Below are 10,754 nucleotides of genomic sequence, written 5' to 3'. Positions count from 1 at the left end.
CCAGACCCTAAATTTCTATAGTTGATTCAAATTAAAACCAATCAGATTGAGTTCAGACCTTTAGATAGCAGTGGGTAGGTATTTTTATAATTAGCATAAAAAATCCGTAATTTGGCAAGGTGTGTTTCAAGTGCTCTTTGAAAGTGCGACAAAACAATTATTTTTGTTCTTAATTTTTTCAAGAGCGGCATGATAATGCAATGCTTTGATCTAATTACAAACTCAAATGCTGCATTCCAAATCTGAGTAAAATAAGAATAATATATAAAATAATTACTCTGTATAGCTTTGCAAAATAAAGCTAAATTTGTAAATATTTGTAATCCATTTAGAATAATAAGGAAAGGGGGAAATGAATTCTGGTAATTTTATTTTTCTCAATACTCATATTAAAACAAACTTTAGATGCTAAGGAGCAGATTGGTGTTTCCAAGAGTGTTTTTGTCAGATTGTATGTCATCCAAGAAAAGGTTATTCGTACGATTCTCAAATACTGAGCCTGAAGTCTCAAAGGAACAACGGAAGACAAGACACATAAAGAATAAATCTTTAGTTAAGCTTTTGACAGACATGATTCCCTACAGACCTAAAATGGTCAAAAAACACACTAAATTACATATTGAACAACAGTTTACAGAATGGAATACACTATGGGAAGAAATAATAATAATAATATGGAAGAAAATAGAGACAAAACTGCAGGGCATGAAAAATGTCTCAAAATGGGATTTTTTTTTTTAATTTTGTTGTCTTCGTCTGAAGACACTTAAATATTTTGGCCCATGTCTTTCAGCAAAAGTGACAAATATCTGAAAGGGATATATAAAAATATAAACTTTATTACATTTATTCTAACAAGGAATATCATTGTACATGATTTCAAAGACAGGTACATGAAAAGCAAGTTTAGAAAAGCAGGCTTTCTTAAGGATGATTTGCTTTGTATGGATTGCAGGCTTTTCCTCAGAGTATTTTACTCCATAGTAAATTAATTTCTACTTCTTTTTTCTTCAAAACACAACTCTCACATTAGCTCTAGTGGTTGTTTAACATAAGTAGTAAAAAATAGTACTGTTTTCTTAGCTTTCATGCTCCATTACCTCCTGCACTAGGCAGGAACACTACATAGCCCTACACCAGTGTCAACCCTAAAAGCTGATCCCTGTTCAGCTGGGATCACAACAGACACCTCATGGGCATATACAGTGCAAGCGTTCACATTTGAGGAACCCGAGAATCTGAAACTGTCAGTCCTGAAACTTGACTGATGACTATTTCCCATAGTTGATATCATTCTGTCATGATGCTCAAAATTTCACTCTTTTCCCTAGCTGACCTCTGGTAAAAACAGTAATTTCCTTTCCCAGAATCCAAAACACATTGCTTATCACCCTCTGCTTATCATTTTACCTCAAGGCAAGATTTGAGCTTCAGTTATTCCTGACTAATGTACCTTCTGTAATCCTTAAAACCTCAGAAGACTACACAGACTCCCAAGGAAATATAACTCTGTACTACACATCCTCACCACTGGAAAACAAACCTGTATCTTATATGTCCTGCTTTGGTTTTAATATTCTTACACAGGGGACACTAGAATTTAACATGGTATTTCAGATGAGCTCTTAGCAGAGCGTTTTACATCATTAGTGCTTTTCTTTTGGTCCTAAGAACCTCCTTCTCAAGTGATGTAACAGTACATGCTTCCCCTTTCTCCATTGTGACTGTTCATTCTCACAGCCCTTTTTAATAAACAAATATACAGGCCCTTCTCATTCTTCTGTTTCTTCCTGCCTATTTGCATGTTGCCCTTATTCACAGCTTCTCACATGTCTATTGTCACCACAGTTCATTGGGACTTTTTCCTGATAATCGTGCAAGCGGAAATATTTAGTAAAGTCTGTCTAAAAGCAAGCTCATGAGCAATCCCTTTAGCAAGTTCTCTCTTATTTACCTTCTAAGCATCATTCAGTACTCTTTTGAAAATTTCATTCTAATCACAGTCCTTTTCAGTTTATTAAATTTGGATGTCCTACCATACCAGGTGCTTTCGAATTAATTGCATGTTTACATAATTTAAAAAACACATCAGATTGTATTACTTAACGCTTACCTGCATGTTTTCAGCATTCCTTCATTCACAAAATCTTTATATAGTACAGAAGTCTGATAAGCTGTTCTGTGGTTCCTTGGGTTATTTTTTCCTTTTCTGAAAAATTTATAATACATTTTTTTACCAGTCACAGGCTATCACTACAGACACATTGCAAACCTCAGATTAGCATCTTTGTAACCCTTTCGTGGGCCAGTTCTATTCTGGAACATGCAAACAGATGTTACTTAGACTTTCTAAACTACATTAAACTTTGAAGAGTGCATCTGTTTCTAGTCTTTGGGTCTTGATAAGCATATGACAAAATGCAAGAGGTTATGGAGTAGGCCTAAGAGCATGGAGAAATAAAAAAACCTATGCATATTGTCTGCAGGTTTCATAAACAAGTTTAGTCTTTTACTTTTAATACAGCAAATTAGCAGGATGTTCAGTTACACCTGTTCTCTTTCCTCTATTATTTTTAGAATATCTAGTTTCATGTAGTGTTCTAGCAGTTCTGTTCCTCGATGCTGTTGCGCAGTGCTCTGTGAGGAATGCACCATTTATTTCACTGCCATCAAACAATCTCTGCACTAGGTATAAGCCTTTACGTACCACATTATCTGCCAATCTAAATCTCTGTATCAAAACTTGCATTAATTTTCTTCCCTGTGCATTAGTCTCGTGTTCTTCTGCACCAAACTCTACCCTGATTTGTTTTTCCACCTCTGCTTTTATATTAAAATGGCAGTAAATACTGAGCTATTGTCTCAACTTCTACACCCATTTTCTAGTCTAGATCTCTTTCTGAATTAGTCAGTTAAACATGTTATCCTGATTAGTCATTCTGTGCTGTATCCATCTTTTGAAAAATCTTTTTTTGCAGGAAACATGGGTGGTAAAACATATCAAAATTTTGTTCATCAGGTACTAGATAAGCCTCAGGCACAGCCTTTTACTGAATGATTTTGTAGAGGCAACATTTTAAATACGTGGAGTTACTGATGATTAGTCCTTTCATTTAGTCTTCTGCTTCTGTAAAGAAACCTTGAATAAACAGAATTGGTGAGTGCAAACATCTTAGAAATTATTTCATATGAATTCATATTAACTTTAATGTTTTTCTGCTTTTAAAGCCCCATTTTACGTTAAAAAGCATGCTATTCCAGAATAAGTTAATTGAACATTTTGGTAACGTGTTTGATCCACCATTAAATTTTACTCAACATAGGCAATGGAGTCACCGTCAGGTCATAAAAACTTTTAAATATAAATTGTATGCTTTATAAACATATATACATTTAATCACATGCAGCTGTGAGATTAATACAGTACAAAATGTCATATGTTTCTTAGTGCTTCTCTGGAGAGACAATTTGATATTATACCCTATAGTAACTTTCTGAAATATTTTTATTCTGCAGAGCTTGATTTCTGTGGTATTTTTAGTAGACTAGATACTGAATAGTCAGTTCTAATTTGGTTTTCTTGAGTTCTTTCTCACAGTATGGCGATTATTTATATTACAGAAGCATAAAACCTTCAAAGTTCAAAAGGAAATACATTATTCAAAAGAATTTTGAAATAGTCCTAAAAATCAGAAGAAAGTGCAAAATACTGGTTAGCTTATAGGACACAAGAACAAATTAAGATGTATCTATTTCAGTTTGTGAGTGTGACATGGCAAATGTGTAAAACACGCTGTGAAGATCAGAGTATTTTGCTATCATGTTTTTACATTCAAATTGAAGACAGGGAAACAGGAGTTTTCCATTCGTGAAAAAGACTGAAACAATTAAAGGTTAACAGTTGAAGGACCTTTCCAGCAGCTGGCTAAATACATTACAGGTCCCTACCTCAGATTCCTTTATCTTTTTTGTTTTTCTGCTACATGGCAATGCTTCTGACAAATAAGCTTTTTATCCCATTATAAGAGAAGCCTACTGTGCTCCAATTAAATAAACTGAAAATTCTGAGTGATTTACTAGAAGTGTACCTATATCTTCAATAAAAAGAGTATAATTATTCCTCTGGTACACAAAATGATGGATTTTCCAAACAGAAACTTTGAAAAATGCCTTTAGTTACCTGTAAAGCTTTCTCTTTCCCATAATGCCACCTTGGTCGGCCTGTACTAATGTACAGAGAAAGGCAAGGTTTTAAAATCAACTGTAGAGAATTCCTTCTCTCTTACATTTCACAACATCCAAAACTTCCTTCAGTCAACAGCAGCAGCAAAAAACGGTGAGTTAATAACAGCCACTGGGGATCCAGTAATTGTGCCCGCCTCAACAAATGAAGATAAACCAAACCAAATACTGAAAATCCTGCTGAAGGTTTGTGCAGCAGTAACTAAGGAGTTGTAATTAAGACAAGCAAAACCCAGTAACAAGGTAAATACCGTCTCTGCCAAGAAAGGACGGTCTTTAATACCTTTGCATACTGAACACTAGTGCTGTGAATTAAAGATCTAGCCTAAAGAAAGCCTACCATTGCCAACCTGGAAGTATAGTCATAACCAAGTAGCTCAAATCCTGCTTTTTTTTCTGCCAACAGCATAATGCTGCTAGTCTTTTGTGATGAATTCATCCTGCAAGTGACTGTTCAGACTTCATCAAATGGTACAACACGATCCAAAAGGAAAAAAGCTTTTTCATTTAGAACACTTGCTCTGCATCATGCACTGATGTCTGGTTTGATGTATTATTTTTACACTACTTCTCAATAATTACCAAAGTTTAGAGTTCAGCTTTATTTTGTCTTGTATTACTTACACAAGGAGCTATAGAAGTGTATTTAAAACATTACTGCATAGTAAAATGTAACTGATGGACACGTCCCCTGTACGTAAATGGAGTGAAAAGGGTTGACAAGCATGGTGCATGAAACAGATGATGTAAAAAATACATGCAACTTTTTCATCAACTCAGAATGCTGAAAAAATCCCCTTTTTCAAACAGATAAAGATGCATTGTACACATTTCAAATGTAAGTATTTTTTATTAATGTCCCCTATTTTCCACATTTAGTTGTATGCAGTAATGGAATTTGCTGTCTTTGGTGCGACAGCAGTTTGATATATGGAGAAACAAAGTGCTAACATCTGAGGAATTTGCAAAAGCTCTTACGTATGTTAATGTATTATTATTTTTAAAATGTGTAGTTTGTTTTTTTTACATAAATAGCATACATAAGTTTTTAAGAAATAGTGACTTATCATCATGTTGGTAAAATGTTTTAGGTCATACCACTCAGGACTACTTAATTCTTAAGGTCTTGAATACCTGCTAGGTTAATACCAATAGACAACTATCTGAACCACAAAACTATTTGAATACAAAAGTAGAGGCATTTTGTGTACTTAGTCCTTGGCTGATAAATCTCAGCTCTTCTCCACATGGACTGATTCAAGGAGCTTATACTGTAATTTTCAGCTACCTGTCCATTCAGTTGTTGGTTAAGAGGACTATAGTGAAACAGCTTATGCTGTTTCATCCAGCACTGAAAGGTCATGAATGTTGCCATGTAGCCTCAGATGCAAAAACATTCTAAAAACTTTCTTTCAAGATTATTTATCATATCACTACTGACTGGTTGGTAACTTCTTTCCAGAAATGACTTGGGTCAGTCCTCTGTCCATCTTTAGGATATAACATGTTGACTGTAAGTCTTCTGCTCTTACCTGAAGAAAACAAGCAGTCACATAAAATACCCTATGATACTCACAATCTGTACTTTTGTAAGACTGCTGAGAATTACTAAGTGGTTGGCTCAATGCATTCCTTGTCATTCCCTAACAACCTTATTTAAGTTGGTATTCACTAATGGACTCCAGTTTAAAATCCTATTTGTTTTGTATTTGTAAATTGCTTAGTTTTAAATAAATATTACAAAGTTTATACTCTTTTTCCACTTAGCTCTTTTTTTTCCATCTAGTTCATGCATAACAAAGAGCTAGATGTGAAGGCCATTTTTATCTCTTTGCTGTATCTGGAAAATTAGGTTTGTAGGTATTTGTTTTATCAAGCACAAATATGGACCACAGATGTAAATATGTATGTCTCCAGAAACTCTACTCTGAAAAAAAAAAGACTAAAAATAATACTGTGCTACAACTAAAAAATAATTTGTATTATCTTAAGATACTGTAAGTTTCCCACCAATATCCTGTTAACGTGACAGAGCCTGAAGCTCCAAATATATTATATTTTGAAGGACACAAAACTGAAAAAAAACCCAAAAAACAGTACCTCTGAAAGTAAATACTAAGACTGTATTGCTTGCCTTTCCAGTTTGAATGAAGTAATTTGTATATAAAACATATGCAACGGAGGCACTTGGAAAAAACCGGAAAGTTTTCAGCATTCTACAGAGTTACACTTTATTGCTCAAACATTACTATAAACAGCATAACTAGCACAATATATAAAGTAGCTCTTTTTATGAATGGAAAATAAGTAGCTGGTAAAGAACATGTTACAAAATGTTTAGCAGCTATGAAATTGAACTCTCTTTTACTGTAATCCGTAGAATGACTAAAGGCCACATATTCCTTAATTTCTTAAAGTAACTAAAACAGAACAGACCACTGGGGCATTACATCAGGCTGAAGCACTGCATGTATATGTTATCTCCATGACTTCCCACTCACAACAGCACTAAATAAGTTAGCACTCATTCGGATTATCAATGGCTAGAGAGAGAGCATAGTACCTAGTACTGCTGTTGTGAAAAAATTAGACTTTGTTCAAAAAACCATGATAACAAGTAATATCAGCACACGGACCTTACTGTGGCACGGATAGCACAATAATTTGGGAATTACCCTCTGAAAGGGATGCAGCTCTTTAAGGAAATAGCCATTTAGGTTAAGCACCATTTTGACATTTTTTATAATTTGCCTTCCTTTGTATCATAAATCAAAAGCTCTGGTTAGCAGACAATTTCATCAATTAAAGGCATTTAGAGAATTGTATCTATATTTTGAGGGACAATAATAAAACTGATGTATTTTTCACTGGGGTATTATAAACACCAGAACATTGACTTCTTCTCCATGCATCCATTTACAGATTTTAGCAGAGTATAGAAACAGTGGGTTTTAGTCCTCCTGACAGGTGAAGTTCACTTGGATTCACAAAGTTCGCACACCTTCTAAGACTTACCGGAAAAAGTAAAGTAAGTGATTGTAAAGGTTTGTCTTTAAGTCTGCCTACTATGAACAAAAGCACTTTATTACAGGATTTCACTGACTGCAGTCAAGTACAAAAAATTTGTTAAAGGTGCAATCTGTGGAATAAATCCCGATTTCAGTCAACAGTATTAACCTGGGATTCTGAATTCCTCTTGATTTATTCTGGCTTGGCCAAGAAAAGAATTCTCATTTGTCAATGCATACATGCTGTATATATACAAATGGACAACTCTTGTTGTTAAAATATTTTAAGTTTACTTCCTTGTATGTTTGGAACTAGAAGAAATAAATTTGTGTACAAAACCATGGATAAAAGTTTTCCTTGTTTATCTATTCCCCAGAACAGGGACATTGTTAAACTGGCTTTCATTTTGTCATGTTACATTTGGTTTGTGTTTGCTGTTTTTCTGCATTCTGTGTGAAGTGATATTTGCATTCCGATTTTCACCATTTTTCATAAATTCACCTCTTCTCTCTGGTAAAATCTACGCACACAGAAACACTCAGAACACTCCACTTTTGCAGACGGTCCTGCAGTTTGTTCTAAGTCTGTAGCAGAGCTCTACATCCCGCTGGAAGGAGTATGCTTACCATTTCAAGTGTTATTTTCCCCTTTCTGCCAAAGAAATGTGAAGCAGGCAATTTTCCTGAGTTCTACCAAACTGACAAGAACAAATGTAAGTGGTAAATGCAACATTTACAATAACAGATTACACATATTCACCAAGACTAACCTGATAATGCTGCTGGTATAGTCCATATTCTATATAACTTGATATACTATTGGTATAATGTCTGTTCTTTTCAACAGTAGCTTTAATGATGCTGTGTATTTGTTAAAAGCAATGATCTTTTTAAAAATGCAGGAAACTATGAAGTGTTACAGAAGGAGCACTACCAGCAGCTCGTAACCCCAAATGAACCTAACAAGAACAAGGTAACAAATATTTCCGGTAAGTTGACTGTTTTTAAACATCAATCAACAACAATTGATTGTTTTTAAACATCAGCTTTTTCCATGCTAATTATGTCAGTGTTTTCCTATTACTGGTTAATTAACATTTCATATCAGTATTTCCACTTCTCTGTTACTGATAATTGACATACTATTTTTCTTTTTTTTTTTTAAACATTTCTATTGTAATGCTTAGTTCATCATATTCCCCCTTTTTCCTCTTTTCCTTTTTAAATCTCATGTAAGTATTAAAGTGAATATCAGCACTTCCATTTTTGTGGCTTAAATGACTAGTATAAAGATTCCTATTGCACACTAACTATGCAATTTTATAATTACCTGAAACCATCCAGAATATAATCTCTTCAGACACCTGCTTACACACCAAGAATTAATTTGTCTTGAATTCAGCTGGGAAATAAGCAGAAACAAGTGAAGTAGAAATCTCATATTCATGCCAGTGCAGCTACATGAGAACATCTGAGAAGAATATTCATTATCCAAGCAACAGAGCTTCAAATACAAAATTATTCATGAGCTATCACTGTGTCTGGAAATACAGCCTTAACAGACACAACCCACCTGCAAAGCTGAAGAACTCCTCATGTGCAGGATGCATAATCCTGTCTGCATTGAAGCAAAAACCAGCTGAGCACCTAAGCTTCAGTAGGGAAGACAATATTCTCTGGAGTTTGGTTCACTGGAAATGATGCAGACGGTTTTTCTCTTATTTTTTGAGGTTACATATGAATAAGTATATTACAAAACCAAAGCATGACATTTAGATCAGTACATGTGGCCACCACAGCAGTTCTGGGGTTGCTTTTTTTTGCTTTGAAATTAAATTAGTTTAAAGGTAAGTGGTTTCCAAATTTCCACATTTTCATTATCCATTCCTATAACGAAAAAAATTTAGGCCTGTGTATGCAAAGTGATGTTATGCGGTAGGCTGGAAATCTCAGCTGCCCAACTCCATTGCCAAAGGCCCAAGTGGTGCTTGGTGCAGTCACTGGCTGGAGTTTGGCTCTCAGGGTCTTCTGGAGTATTTGCCCCTGTGCTGGGGTTGCAGGCAGTACCACTGTGTGATGGGACTCTTTGTAGTAGGTAGTGTGGAGATGTCTGGGGCTTAGATTTGTGATCAAAGCTATGCTTGAAACATGCCAGTGTTTTGGCTACTGCTGAACAGTGTGTGCTGAACAGTGTCAAAGGCTTCTCTGCTTCTCACTCATCCCCTGTGAGTAGAATGGGGGGTGTGTAAGAGCTTGGGAGGGGACACAATCCGGCAGGTGACCCGAACCAACTGAACAAAGAGAGATTCCATGACATACAGTCCCTACTCAGCAGTAACATGCAAAAGAGTGAGGTTGAGGTAAAGTTGGGAACTGGCTGTCCACTGCTCTGCTCACAAGATGTGGTGAGTGACGGATGTTGTGCCACTTCTTTTGTTTTGTTTTCTCTTATTTCTTCTGCTTCTCTCTTTATTAAATTATTTTCACCTTGACCCATAAGCTTTCTTGCTTTTACTCTTCCTTTTTTTTTCCCCTGTCCCGCTGCGGATGGGCAGCTGGTAAGTGATGGCTATGGGAGGCTCTATGGTGCCTAGCTCCCTACCAGGGTTATCCCGAAGCACACTGTGTGCCAACTGGGGTTGGCTCCACAACTGGGCAAGGATGGTGGGATCTGCCCAGGAAGAGTCACTCAGACCATATCTCCATTTCAGGGATAACCAAAGAGCTCTCATGTGGTAACACTACAGGCCAAAGCTGGATGTGGCCAGCGATCTAAGCATAAAGAAGGTGAAAAGCTCATTATAACTTCTACTTCGCTACATAAAAAAACAAAACAAAACAAAAAACTAAAAGGACTTGAAGGTTGTTTCTCAAAGACACCTGTAACTCAAAATATAATCTCTTTAAGAAATCAACACAGCACTAGGTGTCAAGATAAATGAGCCCAGGAAGTTTCATACGAAATGGAAAGGACCAACTTATTACTACAGTAAAAATAACATAAATATGTTGGTAACAGGACTGAAAGACAGAAAAATATTTTGGAAAAAATGTGCAATGGAAAATATTTATAAAAGCTATACCAGAAAAACACACTAAAAATCATTTAAAGTTTGCACTCACTACTTCAACAAAGACAGAACTCCCCAGAAGAACAGAAATTCAAAGCCTAGGAAATGGTACACGGCTTAACAAGAACCTCCATTGAAGGAGCAGCAAAGTGTGACTAGTCTAAGGTGAGATTTCAAAGAACTTGAACATTATGGCCATACACTGAAAGACAAAAATGATGAGTTTCTCACAATTTCACTGAAAAAGCATGTGTCTCTTAGACACCAAGCAGCCTATTTGGAAACGCAATCCCACACAGTCCACCTTCTCTGCTCAAGTTGCACGGCTCCTTCCTTGGTGGGTATACTTCCACTTGTCTCAAGGAGTCATGCTTGGAAGACCAGTGGCAATCGTGGCACTTTCTCAGAGCTGCACAGATACTTGATTTCAGTA

The sequence above is a fragment of the Empidonax traillii genome, unplaced genomic scaffold (assembly GCF_003031625.1).
Source record: "Empidonax traillii isolate 1590-97213 ecotype Southwest subspecies unplaced genomic scaffold, ASM303162v1 scaffold48:size2401408, whole genome shotgun sequence".
Classification (NCBI taxonomy): domain Eukaryota; kingdom Metazoa; phylum Chordata; class Aves; order Passeriformes; family Tyrannidae; genus Empidonax; species Empidonax traillii.
The sequence above is the reverse complement of the archived record's forward strand: the minus strand, read 5'-3'. Positions refer to the sequence as shown.